Source organism: Notamacropus eugenii, chromosome 4, assembly GCF_028372415.1.
Source record: "Notamacropus eugenii isolate mMacEug1 chromosome 4, mMacEug1.pri_v2, whole genome shotgun sequence".
NCBI lineage: Eukaryota > Metazoa > Chordata > Mammalia > Diprotodontia > Macropodidae > Notamacropus > Notamacropus eugenii.
The window spans coordinates 214,076,777-214,087,374 of NC_092875.1; the positions used below are offsets into that span (position 1 = coordinate 214,076,777).

The 10,598-nt window shown below is 38.0% G+C and overlaps 1 pseudogene; it reads right to left on the reverse strand.

The window, feature by feature from the left end:
• Window positions 1-2,763: 2,763 nt before the first annotated feature.
• Window positions 2,764-9,802, reverse strand: LOC140498337 (triosephosphate isomerase pseudogene; annotated as a pseudogene).
• Window positions 9,803-10,598: the final 796 nt, after the last annotated feature.

Sequence of the window (10,598 nt, forward strand, 5' to 3'; positions counted from 1 at the left end):
TATATAAGGTATTATCATCATTATAACTAGGTTCTAGGTTACATAAATATAATACTATCTTAACATGGCAAGAGGGAGAGGTTCCCATTTGGTCAGTCAAGAAATGAAAGAATATATTTTAAAATAAAGTAATATTATTCAAATATTTCACATTAAAGTCACTACCTTCTCCCCAACTCCACCATCCGTGACCCCCAAGACATTTGTGGAAATGAACCGTTCAAAGTTTATTCTCAGTAGACAACTAATTCCTAACTCATAGCATGATAATGACGTCTACAATAATGTAACATATCACCAGGCTACATGAAGATAGCAGTAAAGAAAATAAGAAAATAGGAAGACAGCACAGAAAGGAGGAGTAAGGTGGATATGGAACAAACAAAAGAAACCTGGTAAAGAGAGAAAACCAGGGCGCAAGAGCATGTTTTGTGATGTAACTACATGCCTAAGAGCCCTTCTAGCTCTACATCTTTCCAAGGGTGCTATTCTTCCCATTTTCCATGTCAGAAGCAGGATTCGAAAGCCAGCTCTCTACTCATGTTTTCATGTGGATATATCAATAAAGATATATTATGTGTGAATAAATTTGCTAATACAAGAATTCATATGAGATCCTATATGTGTGCATGTGTAGGCATGTATGCATTAGTAAACTACATGGAGTGCTAGCAAATAAATCTTTTAGAATAAGAATCACCTATCTACTAATTTTAACTAATTGTTCCTTTTTTATCATTTCACAATTTGTGTCAATCCTGATAATAATAATTAACATCGATATTTTGCTTTGAATTTTGCAAAGTACTTTAAAGAATTATTTTATGCTCTCAACAACGTTGGGATGTAGATACTATTATATCTCCATTTTATAGATAAGGAAACTGAGCCACAGGTTAAATGACTTGACCAGGTCTGACGTTAGATCCAGCAGTCTATTTACTGTACCACCTGACTACCTAATCAAATCATAACCTTCTAATTTAACTCTTTCTTCTCATGGTCCAAGTTCAGCTAATTAGATGTGGAGCCCACAGTCTAGTGTAGATCTTCTGAATTCTGGTCCACTTCACTATCCACTATATTATATTAGCTCCTTCAGGGCAATTTGGTAATATTTCTTTCAGTCCAGGTCATTGGAAAGAGCTTTAAGAGAGATTATACTCATGCTTCATGATGCTTCAAGATTATTTGTTTTCAGGTAATGTAAAGAAAAACAGAAGAAAAATATAATCCAGCAGTTGCTTATTACTGTTTCCCTTCCTGTAGAAGGCCACAGTCTAGACCAGGGGTAGGGAACCTGTTGCCTTGAGGCCACATGTGGCATATCCGTTTGACTAAATCCAAGTTTTATGGAACAAATCCTTTTATTAAGGGGATTTGTTTTGTGAAGTTTGGATTCAGTCAAAGGGCTGCACTTGCCCCAATTACAGCTAAGCAGTGCATTATTTCAAACACTACTCAGATGATTTATTCTTTCATCCCTTTTCTAAGTATACTACATATGTGCACAGCAGTTTCCACTTCAAGACATTCATTCTTAATCTTATAACCTTCCTTATATCCCACAATCTCCACCAACAACGTTATTGTGATTCCACTAGGGATGACCATAATACCTGGGAGTGTCTTGACAATGATCAGTGACTCTCATTTCACATCCACAGATGGCAATTCAGTCCTTGCCATGTTGTTCTAATAGTTTCCAAAATACTTAGCTTAAATTTCCCATGCTGAAACTTATGCACATTATTCTGTGTTCCATTGACAAATAATGAGAATTGGTCCCTCTGCTCCCTATAATTGCCTTTGTATCAACAAAACAGCCACTAAGTCTCTCTTCATTTTGTTCTCCAGATAGGATATAGCAGTCTGTGATCTCATGACCTTCTTTATCATTTCCAAATATTTATTAAATGTTTGTTTATTGTTTCTTTTTTTAATTTTTTCTAGGAAGGAACTTAATCTGTTGCAGAAAATAATGAATTGGATAAGAAATAGCAAAATCCACAATAAGTGAATTTGACTCAAAATTCTAGCCTAATAACTCTCCATACCATCCAAAGTAGGCTTTGTTTGACATCACTTATTATGTTCTATTTACTTGGGTCTTAGTCTGCTCATATGAAATGGCCTTGAAAGAAATCTATTCAAAGATCTATTTTCAGAAACGCACAGATCTGAGCATGGTGGTACATACTTGTACACCTTGCTAGTAGAGAGGCTGAGGTTGGTGGATCTCTTAGGGTTGGGATTTTTGAGCTGCAATGGACTAAGATAGTTGGATGTCTATATTAAGTTCAACCCAGAAAGGGGAGCCAACAGGTTGCCTAGGGAGGGTCAAACTTATCCTCAGAATCAAAATTTCTTGATGAAGCTTATGTATGAAATCTTACCATCAGAGCTTTAGTTATCTAATGGAAGTATTTGGTCAGCACGCAAGATATTATAGAGAATGATATGAAGGATGTTGGTAGTCCTGTGCCAGTGTCTCTCATGTCACACAATCAATTCCAAAAATCTTGTGTGTGTGTGTGTGTGTGTGTGTGTGTGTGTGTGTGCGTGTTTTCTTCAACTTTACAGTAAATGGAGAAAGACCTAGTCCATTGGAGGGAGGGCTAAGGAACTGAGAACTGGTGTAGCTTGAATTGGATCATGGTGGGAGGAGAATAAGTATCACATGGGACGGGGAGGGGTAAACCAGTCTTGTGTAGCTTTATTCCAGCCCTGTATGTAAGGAGGTCAGAGGTCTACATGAAGGGCTCAGTTTTTGGCTTGAATGATGTCCAGAAATTCAGGTTTAAGAGAAGATATACCACCAGGAAGCCATCCACATCAGGGTGGCATGCCAGACCCTTACAGTTGGCCCCTGTCACAGAGCCTCCAGAAATGATCCTGGTAATACAGGTTCAGAGATGTGGGTCTTACACCAGTACTGAAACTTTTCTTGTGCCCCCTGGGCTTCCTGGGGCATAGCTCTCTTGCCAGTACCAATAGTTCAGACTGGTTCATGTGCTAGGATAACTTTCCACCATTCGTTCACATTACTACAATGGCCTTGTTCTGCTCAAAACAGCCTTCTCAGTGATTACAGTTTCCCTCTCATCCAACTTCTTGCCTATACAAGCAATCATTCCTAGGCCTTCTGATATAGCATGCTATACCTTCTGCCCAATGACCTCATCTGACTACTCCAACGTATGTCTACTTTCAGAGTGAACCAGAATCCCCCAGTTGGCTCCACAGGCCTTAATCATGGCACAGTTGATCTCCCCAGTAAATGAACCCTTGGCCACTTTGTAGCAGTTTTGGGCAGCTACACAAATTTTTGCATCCAGTTTTTGCATCCAATTTCTGATGAACAAAGTCAAGGTAGATAGCAGGGGCTCCACATACTACTTCAGAGTTGACCAGCACTTTGGTCCCATTGATTGAAGTTATGATCTCCCCCAGATACTTCTTTTCCCCATTCATCTTCCAATTGCTCCTGACAAAGTACTTCTGTGACACCATGGCTAGTCGATTATGGGCAGTGACTCTGGAGGAGACTGAAGGTCAGCAGCAGAGCACTCAATTACAAAATTCTTAAAAGAGACTTTGAGAGTGTCCTTTTATCACTTCTTATGACCACCATGTGAATGCTGGACCAAGCAGCTGGGAGTGAGTGGGGAAGATGGGAAAAGAACGTCGGGTTTCTCAGTCATTTGAATCTTAGCATACATGAATCCTCTACCCTAGGACCTCACAACCAAACCTGTTTTCTCTGGCTCACACTATTATGCTGTCAGCTCTGGTAACAAATGATCAAAGAGTCACAGAGGTGAACAACAAATGTTTATTAAGCATCTACTGTGTGCAAGGCACCATTCTAATAACTAGGATACAAACATTTTAAAAATGGCATGGTCCCTTTCCTCAAGCAATGAGCAAACGAATGAATAAATGAATGGGTGAGTGAATGAATAAGTGAATGAGGCATTTATTAAGATTTAATATGTGCAAAGTACTGTACTAAGGGCTAAGGATACAAATAGAGAAGTAAGAAAATGTCTGCTTTCAGGAAGCTCATATTCTAATAGGGGAGCCAACTTGTCTGGAAAATTTCTCCTACAAGTCAGATGGAAAAAGTCCCACAGTCGTCAGGGTTCAGCAGCAAAACAGATGGTGATGCTTCTTCTCTAGTTTCATTTCCACAGATAAAAAGCATGTCCATTTTTGATGTTGAACCCTTTGACAGTAATGAGAACTTTCTTTTCTGGGTCTTCAGTAGCTCTGACTGTAGACCTTGTGGAAGCAGGTCCCAGACTATATCTCCACAGGTCTTGTTTCCCAAGACAATGTCTGAGGGCTCTGGGCTATGAGTGCTGTTTTTCCTAAAGCTCTTGGATTTGGCATCCCGTACTGTCTCCGTCAGGGTCTGAGGGAAGATGGTGATCAAGGTGGTACTGGTGGTTTGACTTGCCTGTCACATGCTGCCTTATATGCTTCCCTCTGGGTGCCTTGCATCTTAGCTAGTTAGGTTGCCTGCCCTGTCTGTGCCAATATATTGGTAGTTGGTGGGAATATCTAGCTTTTGAATTAAGGAGCTTACATTTGTATCAGTAAGCACCTCAACATATATGGGGGGGGGGGTTTCTATCACAGGTTCTTTAATCTGCTTTTTTAAAAGGAAAGGTAACCTTTGAAGTGTTAACAATCTCCTTTAATCAAGCACATATATTATTCACCAATAGGGAAAAATACAAGAAGAGATATAAAGACCAAAAGACAGGCTTCCAATTTTCTGACTGTTACATGCATACATAGTTACCAGAGAGGGAAGCATCAACATCTGGGTTTTCAAAATCGAGGGACTGCTTCATGGCTTCCTAGTGTCTTCGAGCACACAAATCTTCTTTCAAAAACTAAGCCCCAAAGTAAAATCTCATCTCAGAGTCTTTATACACATTTTAGAGTCAGAGGGCATCACAACCCTTGAGAACCAAAGCCTCATTAGAAAATTATCAAAAGGTGTGGGTCTTCCTACAAATCTTCCCAGGCCCATTAATGGGTGGGAAAGAGATTTCCTAATCACATTATTCAATCACAGGCACTTCATAGTAAAACAAAAAGTTTCTGATTACCCTTACATTCCATCCTTCCAGGATCCTTGGCCTTGCAATGTAAATGCCCATGATCCTGGAACAAATAGTCATTAACATTTTTTGATTAAATGCAACATAATTCACATTTGCAGAATATATAACATAGCAATTCATTACCAGGGTGGCCAAATGATTTTAAACAAACACAAAGGTATATACATAACAAAACATCATTCTTTGAGGAGAGAGCAACCAGCTTCTCCTTCCTCAATCCCAAGCAGAAAAGTCCAAGAAAAGTCAAAGTCTTCTTGGGTGTGTGTACTCCCCATCCTGTCATTGCAAGTAGTCTTAGGTGTATGCTCTAATGAGCCAACTCCCAGTTTTAACAATGCTCCAGATCCTGCTTCGAAGTCCTGAGGGGCAGCTGGGCAGCAAAGACATCAGGGTGGAGTCACTGGGGGTACAGGTCACTTCCCTCCACCCACCATAGGCAACCGCAACCCCAACCCCTGGGTCCCAAATTGTCCTAGGAGAACACTGCAAAAAAAACACTCAGTGCCTTGCTGCACAGTCCCCATCTTGCCCCAGGGCCAAACTCCAAGCTCCTGGGTTTCTCCTCCTTCAGCAGGAGCTGGCTGTTCCCAGGTCCCACTTGGGGCTATGCTCAATTTCTGCTCCCGTTCCACTGCTCACCTCTCCAAGGTTGGCACAGTGGTAGTTCTCCACTTCTTCTGGGTCAGTAGGAAGGCAGTTTTCCACTTGGCTTCCAGGGCTCCATTTCAAGCTCTCTCCACTCTGGTCTGGTTTCTGAATACTTTCACTCCTACAGCACAGTCAGGAGCTGAATTAATCCACCTGTGTCCTGCCACCTCTTGGAGCTCCACAGAACCATAGTCACCACAAGTGGGAAACAACAGACAATTTTCCCAGTGCCACAAAACTCCATACTTTGCTTTTAATTTTTGCAGTTCCCAGCCTTGTCTCCACAATGTATCAGTAAGCACCCTGACATATACAGGGGTACTTGCTATCACAGGTTCTTTGGTCTGCTTTTATAGTTATCAGAGAGGGAAGCACCAGTATCTGGATTTTCAAAGCCAGGGAGCTGCTAAACAGCTTCTCAGGGTCTCATCCAGCACAGCAAACTTCTTTCAAAAACTAAGGCCCCTCACAGAGGTTTTGAAATTGCATTTAACTCCAAAAATACTAAAGTGCTCACACAAATTAAAAACAAATAGGTTTCTCCATTCTGTTGAGGGAGGGAAATTAGACACATATGTTGGGGCCTCCTCTATTAGGAGACCCAAGGCAGTAAGATGAAACCTTTATTTATATATTTGTGGTGACAAATAATCAATAGTGTGGTATAGCAACAGTAGTGAGGCATAATAGCAACAGTATGGCAAAGTTGCCTAGTGATAAAAATTGTATTTATAGTAAGGCTTCATGTCTGGGTCATTGGTGCTTGCCAAGTTCAGGGACCATCATTTTCATGATTCAGTTGCAGCAGTGTTCATCCAGAGGATGAGTGCAAAGGATTGTTGTTATACCAAGCTCAGGGCACAATTGGGCCTTAGCTCTGGAAAACTGGGTTTCTCCTAATACTAAAAATAGAGGAGTTGTTTTGAGTCTTGAAAGTATTGAGAGAGACAAAGGGATAATTAAAATGATAGACTTGTGATTTCACTGGCAGAAGCACCTCTAGTGAGAAAACTTCCTCTTTATTCAACAACTTATAGTATGAGGCCATCACATGAGTTCTCTGAAATTTATTTTTTTCCAGAGACAAGTGTCCAGTATATTTATGTCAGCTGATAGGACTTGTCATGGACTGTTAAATGCTCCCCTCAACTTGTCTTTTGGAGTTGCCATATTTTCCAGGAACACTGGACCCAGAGCATACAGGCAGACCTGAATGTGTCAATGATGAAGCCCCTCCCCCTAGCTGACATAATTTGTTGTTTCTATACCAAAATGCATTTCATGTATGTATTTGGGAGTCAAGATAGATCCCAACCAGTCTATTCCCATCTGAGAAATTTGCTGGTGCATCTCGGACTCTAGACATGTAGACCATTCTATCTTCATAGTCTAGCACTTCCCAAGGGAAAAGAATGCAGCTTTTGCCATTACCTTGCTACTACTCCCCTTGGGAGGGGTTTTGTCCTTTTGCAATCTTTATTGCGGCTCTCCCCTGTCATACCATGCCCTTTCCTGGTGTGTCCTCCTTCTTTTGTCAGGCTGTTATAAATATGCAAACTTCTGCATGAATTGTGAACTCTTTTGAGTTCTACATAAAAGTTCATTTCTCTTGTAATAAACCTGGTTTTCACATAAATTTTGTGATGTTGTGATTGCCTGTTGACAGACTTGAACTGAACCATTCTTTACTCTGAGATTTGCTCTCTCTCCACTGTACTTCATTGTCTATAAGCATAATTTTAAAGAGAAATATATACATATATGTGTGTATTTATAGCTATATGAAGAATCATTATAACCATGTTCACATGCACACCTATATACACACAAATTCACTTAAAGTGTTATTTTGATGCCTTCTTGTATGCTATAAGTCTTCCTTGGTCCTAGAAAGCTATGCCAGGGGATAGCGAATGTTATCAAATCGTCCTCAAGGACAAATTAAAATGGACTTAATATCCTTTCATCTGAGTCATACATAAAGCTATCAAATGAACACATAATAGAATATCTTGGGTATTTTGTTTTTTTTTTTTTTCCTAGAAAGGGCAAGCATTAGCAGCCCAGTATACTAAATTTGAAAGCATTCAATCATCTTACAAGGTAGGTTATTATGTTAACTCTACTGCAGTTCACCAAACAGTGATTTTGTGTTTTTCTGTTCCCTTTCTCTTTGTACAACCGGAAAAGTGGAATTATATTGCAGAGAACATTGCTTCAGTGGTGATACACAGATACTATCTTCTCTTTTATAGATGCCAATTCATTTAATCATAGAAAAGAAGTTCAATGTAAAAATGAATGCCCCCAGGGGAGAAAACAATCAAATTTCATTCTTTGTCCATGACATCATGACCACAATTGTTAAAATAAATAAAAATGCATACATTTTCTACATGCAGTTCCTAGAAACATCACATTCTTTTGTATTTTATGCATCTCCTATACTGTCAAATGAAAATTTTTACAACAATAATATTTCTTAATATTCATCTTTTATTTCCTTTCTTCCTAGTATTTATTTCCTCTTAAAGCCTTTCCTCTTGTTATTCCCTACTTTAATATTCTTTTTTCTTTATCATTGCCTTCCTACCTACTCCCACCCTCCATCCTCTAAGTATAAATATACCTATTCTTATGAGTTATCTAAGGGAGAAAAGGGGAATTTTCTTAAACTATGTGACAAGATATAGCTGAAACTACCCTAAAATGCACTCCCTATTACAATGGTACTGTCATACCTCTTTCTTTTTCCTAGTAATATTCAGTGTTTATCTAGAGCTCAGGAGATAACATGATGCATTTATTAAAAAGCTTAGGGTAAGAGAAATAGAATCCTACAAGCAATTATCAAAATAGATAGACATGGCATTGTACCTGGTTATTGACCTTCAGATTGCTCTGGATGATTATGATCCCACTTGTTTTTGACAACACTCTAATATTTGCGAATTTCCATGCATCATTCAGATAAGCTTCCAACATGCAATCAGTTTCAATGAGAACAATGATGATATGATCTTTCATCTATATAGGAATTTGTGCCAAAGTGCTTAAACCTTGGCATGCATTTTTAAGCTTAGCTTCCCAACAGGTTTATAAAAAGAGAAGGTGCAAACATATTAGCCCAGCTTTTATAAATGGGAAAATAGGGCAAGGAAAAATTCAAATTTCCAAGGTGACAAAACTTAGTCAGAAGTTCAATTTTGAACATAATGCAAGATTCCTGTTTCTGAATCCAATAGTTAATTATCCTTAACTTTTTTTTTAAAATAATGAATGAAGGAAAACTACTCATTTAGAAAGAAAAAAAATTATAGACTCTCACAAGGTATAAAAGAAAAAAAGGTATAAATGAAGGGAGGATGGCACATTTCTTCAAATTATATTATAAAATGTTATTCATAAAGTATTTTTACTGATTAAAAATGAAAAGTAGATCAGTGGGAAAGACTAAGAAAGAAAGAAAAACTAGATCATTAAATTACATAATATAGCACACAAAAATCAGGAAACAAATATTTAGGGGAAGAATTTAGGGAAAACTAGAATGCATGTTACATTAAATAGATTTGATCATGCATTTTAAGGATATGTAGCTTGACTTTTAAAGATTATATCACAAAGCACTGAGGGAAAGAGAGATCAAAAAATTAAAAGAAAGAGAAAATGAGGCAGAGAGAGGCAGAGGCACAAAGATACAGAGAGACATAGAGAGACAGGCAGAAAGAGACAGCAGACAGAAAGATAGTGGAGTCTGAAACACAGAGAATGTGTTATCAATATGATATCTGTTTCTGCCTCAGCTCTGGCTATGGAGAGATTTCTCATTCAAAGGCTAAATGTGATCACAAAAGATCATTTAATTTCATTTACATAAAATTCTGAAATATTTAAACAAGATAGATTAATAGAGCTAGAATAAGAAGGCAAGAAAAGTTATTGATTGTGAAAAAATTCGTCAAAATTACTGATAAGAGTATGCTATCAAAGATGTCGGGAGAACTGATTGAAATATTCCAAATGATTTAGTCAAGGGCATGAACAGCTTACACATCTATTAATAAGTCCAGTGTTAGAAAACAGTTTTAAAATATGGATAAAATCAATCTTTCTTAAACTTGAGGGTCTAAATATTGAGTTTTTGAAATATCAAGAATGAATTCACCCTCTTTTCTATGTAGTGATCATTTGAATACAGCTTCCTACAATTTTCTTCTACTATCAAAACTTTAATGCAACTTTTATTTACAATGACAAAATTGCTTTCTAAGTACCAGATTCAAAGGCTTCTGTTTTGTTTTGTTTTGAATATGCCTCCTTCATAATGTTTCTGTAACATTGAATACTACTGACCATTCCTTTGATGCTCTTTTCCCTTTTCCTTTTCATGAAGCACACCTATTCAGGGTTCTATCACAGACACAGACATCCTTTACTGAATCTTTTCCTATGCTCAAGGCCTATTTTTTCCAACTTCCTCACAGCTAGCTCCACCTGGCTATTCAATTCATATTAAACTGAATTTATTGTCTCTTCTTGGTATCATGTTTGTCCTCATAGCTTCTCTATTTTTCTTCATGGCATTTTCATGCTCCAAATTACTCTAGAGTTTCAAAATTTAAATTATTTTTGACTATTTCATCTCCTTTATCTGCCACTGGTAATCTATTTTCAGTCCCATTTATTATATCAACATATTATGTTCTATACCCATAACCTGCTTTCCTTCCTTTTGCTTTGTTTCGGTTTGCTTTTTAGTTTTCAACATTCTCTTTTTATAAGATATTAGGTTCAAAATTTTTCTTCCTC